Raw genomic sequence first — 5,985 nt, 5'->3', positions numbered from 1 at the left:
GTTGTTAGCTCCGCTCCTTCCCCACTGCCGGCCCCTCTCTTCCCTTTCGCCCTCACCGCAGACTATTGCTTCTGTAGCCCTCCCGCGTGATCTCCCTGACCGGCAAAGCCAGACCGGTCACCCTGACCTCTGGCAGCTGACCCAGCTTGCTGTAACTCCCACTGTCGCGTCTCCTCTTCTCTCCTTGCTTGCTCCGGCCACCACGGCGGCGGCGGTCCCCAGTAGTCACCGCCCCCTCCTGGTACCATGGGTCACCCTCTTGCCCACGGAAATCGCCCGCATGCCAGCTCCCACTCGACTATTGGTAGCAGAACCTCTCCTCTTGACGCCCCCACCCTCTTCCTGGAACCTGTAGCTCTTAGACCTGTCGCCTCCATCAAAGCATCCACCGGCGCCATTGAACCAGCCAACACCACCATCTTGTCCTCCACCCGCACCGCGACCCCCGCCCTCTAGAATTTTGTCACTGCCGTAGGCCTCGAACCTCCGCTTGCGATCGTCCTCTCCTCCGCGGTCCATGGCCACCACCTCCGCGAACGAGCGCGAGATCTGCGGCGGCATCGGCACTCTCCTGGGAAGGCGATGCAGCGGCGCGAGTGGATCGCCTAACCTTTTCGTCACTTCTCCTCTCCTGGCCGGAAACCCTAGTTGTGGTGAGACGCAGCCTGATGGCATCCATAACCACCGAAACTGGACTTTCGGTCGCGGCTCAGCAGGCCCCGCCGGCCCAAGCGGCCCAGCTGGGATGGGTCTCTCCCCCAAGGCCTCCACATGTGGTTGATCCTTCTCCACCGCTTCAGGCGCAACCAAACTCCCACCTTCAGCCACCGTCCTCGGAGACGGCTGATCCAGCCCAGCCCAACCAACCAGACTCAGCCCCAGAGGGGACGTGGAGTGTGGCCTCCGCTCCCCCGCCCAAGCCCTAGCCTCACCTATGGGGCCCACCGGCGCCGGCGGCGCCGGCCACGGGGAAGACACCGTACCACCCTGCCTCAGCTCCGGTGAGCCCACGACTGCCGCGGGCGGTAGCCACGCGTTGGCCGTTTCTCCCCACTACTCTTTCGGTATCTCCTAGAGGATGAAAAAGTGGATTCCCCCTCTGAAACAACAAGTTCTGGCCCGGGAGGTATAGTATCAATCACTTGGCGTCCATCTGATGCATCAACTATCGATATTTCATACCCCCCTTTTTCTGGCCGGTCGGAAGCGCGAGCCCCTCCCACCAGGAGCAAACGCTGACCGGCGACCAAGACGAAGGGTTTCCCCAAGAACCTACGCCCGCTGGATGAAGCTATCCAGGAAGATGGAAGCCGTCAGCCGCCCAACCGGGCTCCCTGAATCCGAAATCACCCGTGATTCTGATTCCTCTCCCTCTTCGGTCAACTCCTCCTCCTCGTCCGAAACCTCAAGTTCTAGCGCCCAAAACTTCCCACGACACATCCCCTCCCCTGGGGACGGCCACGAGCACAGGGCTCCCTTGCCTTTGCCAACCTCGACCGCCCGCACCTCCGGCGAACGCTCCGGCGAGGCCACCCCGCTGTCCGAATTCGGATTCAAACCACCAACCCTGTCGCCAACCCTATGGCCTCCACTCCCCTGTACAGACATACTGCTTCGCTGTATTGTGTGGTCCTCCATTTATCACCATTTCCATCACCTCATAATTTTTTTTTTCGAAATGGGGGAAATATCGCCCCAGCTTCTGCATCCAAGGGATGCACACGACTTTTTATTAGATTATTCACAACACCTTACAAGAGCAATACAAAAGATCAAACTCGAAGCCACCTCGCTAAACCTACAGAGGGATGAAGGGGGTGACAATTCACCAACACACACCAACGAAAAACCAAATGTCTTCCCAGGCCGTCCAATAGCAGATGGGAAGCACATCCAGTCAAGCAGACTCCCAGCATACACCAACGCCTACGCCATAGAAGTGCTACCGCCGTCTTCCTCGACTCCATCTTCAAGAGAGATCATCGCATCGACCATGCTAGGCCTGCCATCGATGCCGCCACGGCGCCAAACGACTCCACCATCCTACGCGAGTCCATCACACTGCATCCGTCCCGAGACACGACTGCACCATGCCGCGGCGACTCGACGACGCCGACACAGCGAAAGCACACCGCTCCACCTCAGCACCACCGCCATTCGTTGTCTGCTCCAAAACGATGGCCCCCAACAGGGAGAACGGTGTTGCGCGCTGCCATCGTCCGATCCGGGAGACCCGGGTCTAGGATTTCCCCCAGAGCAGCCCAGGCGAAGAAACGCAGGCTGCAAAGAGAATGCCTTCAACAAGGTAACGACGAAGCACGCCGCCATCATCCGCCAAGACCGAAGTCCGGCCGGCTTTCACCGGCAGCTGCGCCTCGCCATCGGGGGCTAGGCGACGGATCGCGAGATCCGCCACGGCTAGCCACACAACTAGCCGATCTTCTCCGGCGAGAGAGAAGACCACCACCGTGGTGCCACGGTCAGTGGCACCAGACGCCCGCCACCTGCCACCAGGTCGACGGCGTCACCGCCATCCAGGGCCGCCGCCCTTGGTGCCGTGGTCCCAAACCTTGAGGAGGAGCAGTGCGAGATCCTTCTCCATCACCGCTGGCCCGGCGATGCTGAGGCTAGGACGGAAGGAGAAGATCGCGCCGCTAGGTTCCGGGTTTGCTCCACCGCCCCCATCACCGCCCGCCCGAAGGCCGCGGTGAGGAAGAGGAGAGCCGCGCCCCCAGATCATGGCCATGCCACTGCCACCATCACCGGCCGCCCGGCGAGGGGCCGCGCCGCCACCACCCTCCACGGGCCGGGACCATCCCCCCCGTGCGGAGGCTAGCCTCCATCCGCCGCACGGAGGGATCACGCGAGGAGCCCCGCCGCCCCCATCACCGGCCGCGCCCGGCTTCGCCGGCGACGGCCTCCGGGGACGACAAGGAGGGCGGGAGGGGGAGGGGAGGACGGCGGCGGCGGCTAGGGTTTTCCGCCCCAGGTCGCCCAGGAGGGGGACGACCCGAGCGGATGGCCAAAAAAAATCCCTATCTGCGGTTCGTATCTGCTAGCTCTGTGCAACTCTAGTCTCTAGATCTATCTACTCGTAATGCCGCACGCACACACCATCACCTCATCAAATAAACAAAGTTTCCTGGTAGACAAGTCATATCCATTATTAGGCCAGTACATATATTGTAAGGATCGAACATAGTGGAATCGTTTCCCTTGATCATATCATCTCTTAAGTGCCGGGAAGACAGGAGGCCAGATCATCATAAGAGGACTGATACGAATATAGCGAGACGGCAGCAAATGACCAGAATCATGTTGATCATACACCTTCTCAACCACCCTGCTCTTGAGATTAACATAAAGGACAACACCACTTGATGCATGATTCAAGAATGCAAACTCTGCATTATCTCCAGCTGCAACAATGTCAACGCGATCTCCATCCTGAGACACACATCTGACACCCAAAACAAGTGTGCATGCCTCACGAACACAAAATGTGTCCACCAACAGCCAACCACCTGCACCATAGTCGTCCCCCCTAAGCTTATGGAGCCATATACTGACCTGAAACCCTTGTACACTGACAAGATATATACCGGAATCCGCACGCGAGAGCAGGAAATTGCTCCGTACTCCATCTGGGTGCTCAAGGATGAAGAAGCGTGCCGCCGACAAATCCAGCCCTAGGGTGTACCCAAGGGTGATCGTCATGAAGATCTTGCCATGGAAGGGATACAGCATATTTTGAAGGCGGTGTGTGGGACACGGGAGTTCTATCTCTGTGACGGCGGTGGTAGGGACGCCCCATCCGCCGGATCCGAGGACGTACACCTCCACGGAGTGTTTTCGCCCGGACCTCCAGAGACGCACAAAAGTGATGCCGTCGCGCCCCCCATCCTCGGGTAGGTAAATCCACCAATTGAGGTCATCGTGGGGCAGCAGGGTTGGGATTGGAGGGAGGACCAATTCGGAGTCTTCGGCAAGGAGCGGCGACAGGAGGGCGTAGTTCCATCCGGTACCGGTGTCGTCCAAGAACATGGAGACGAGGCGGCCGTTCCGGCAGTGTTGGATATACTGGCGTCTGCGAGCGAAGGCGTTGTCGCAGGAGGAGGCTGCGCGACTCGAGATAGCGGCGAGCTCCGGGTGCAGTGGGAACAGCACTAACTGAGCCCTGCCGATGTAGCCGATGTAGAAGCCGAGGAGACGGGGTGGGTGGCGGTCTCGGAAGCGGCGGAGGAAGGCCGGGTCGGAGGCGTGGAGGAGCCACCGCTTGGAGACGAGGGCGGCGCGGACAAGGTAGTGGGGAAAGCCGAGGCGGAGGAGGATCTCACGGAGGAGATCGCCGTTGCCGATCACCGCGGCCACCGATGCGGCCGCCAGAGTCCGTCCGTGGCCTTCCATATTTTTGGGGGGTTTTACAGGATCAGACGAGGGTTTCTTCTTGTTGACAAAACTGTGAGACGAGATAAGAGATATCCTTTGCTGCGGAAAAAGAGCAGGAGCGGGCAGATTTTTGAGCGACAACACGTGGAAAAGCATATGCCCCGCTTTTGAGCTTTGACTCGTTTTGTCTACCACATTTATTGTTTTAAATACAACCGTGGCATTCAGAGAATTATCGAACAGTATAAAATACTTCAATAAAAACAAAAATTACAACGAAATTCTTGAGATGTCTTTCATCTTCAACCTCCAGACCATGTCCATGGCGTGTCGCCGCTGTCACTTTTCCCTGAAACAGCCTGACGCATAATGTGTGTTTTACGTAACTAAAACACCAGTTGGTTTTGAGATGATGCAAAAGAGGGCACATGTACACCAAGTTCTTCTTGTTTGATCCGTTCAATCTTCTAATTAAACAATTTTAACTTAAATTTAAAAACTTGTAATTTAATTTCTAACACTTCTAATTAATTGATAGGATCGGTAGTACATTCAAACTCAACTTTGATAGTGCATAGAAACCTAAAGTTCAACACTTGAACCCTAATCATCGACAGAAATTTCGACACTTCAACACTAAAGTTAGATACTTCGACCCTAACTTTGATAGTAGGATAGATAGACATCGACACTCGGCCTAAACATCTAGAGATCACCCAGTCCTCGTCGTCCGGGCTGCCAAAGTTGTTGCAAAAAATCGGAGTCCAACTCAGAGGAGGAGCTAGACGAGACGTCGATAGTGGAGGGGCCAGCCTCCGTGGCCTCGACCTTCTTCTTCTTCGCAATGTCCCTTGCCGCGAAGTACTCGAGCTCCATCTGCACGAGCTCCGGGTGGTCATGGTGAAGTTTCTCCATGGCCGCCTCGTCGGACCCGTGAGCCCTAATTTGCAAAAATGCGTTGCGGTTCTCCTTCTCTTGCTCGCTGGGGACGATGCGCACCGCCGACGGGAGGAAACTCCGCCTCCTTGAGACTCTTGACCTCGGGGAAATTCATCTCCACCAACCGAAGGTTCAAGTGGGAAAGTCATAGGCGCGCAGCGAGCTCTGGCGCCGCGAACGTCACAAGCCACTAGCGCAAGCCATCGACGGTGATCTCTATCGTGAAGTGGCTAGACTGTCGCAGCCGCACGCCGAGGAAGCCCATCGATGACTTGGGGTGGCGGCAAGGAGGCATGTCGAAGCGGTGGGCGTGATTCACGTGGAATCGGCGGTGCAAGGCTTGGCGGCAGTGGATCCGATGGTTTCAAGACGAGTGATTGTGGGAACCGGCGTGAATAGATGAGTTAATTGCACCGGTAATACATAAATCTGGATGCAACACGTAGAATGTAATTGACTGCCTAGACTGACTTGGGGCATGGCCACACGAGGACGTGGCCTAGACCACGTTGTCCATTTTGTTTGGTTTCGTGCATTGGATGTGTCCTGTGTGGGTTGAACCGCTAATCCCTTTTGTTTGGTATAGATGGTACGGCCGATGTTGTCTTGGCTGAAGCAAATGTTCAGTCTTTGGTTGACACTGGATGAGAACAATGT

At 56.8% G+C, this 5,985-nt stretch overlaps 1 pseudogene; it reads right to left on the bottom strand.

Moving 5' to 3' along the window:
* Window positions 1–1,272: 1,272 nt before the first annotated feature.
* Window positions 1,273–5,304, bottom strand: LOC124662433 (annotated as a pseudogene).
* Window positions 5,305–5,985: the final 681 nt, after the last annotated feature.

The sequence above is a fragment of the Lolium rigidum genome, chromosome 6 (assembly GCF_022539505.1).
Source record: "Lolium rigidum isolate FL_2022 chromosome 6, APGP_CSIRO_Lrig_0.1, whole genome shotgun sequence".
Taxonomy (NCBI): Eukaryota; Viridiplantae; Streptophyta; class Magnoliopsida; order Poales; family Poaceae; genus Lolium; species Lolium rigidum.
Note: the sequence above shows the minus strand (reverse complement) of the source record. Positions and strands in the feature narration are given on the sequence as shown.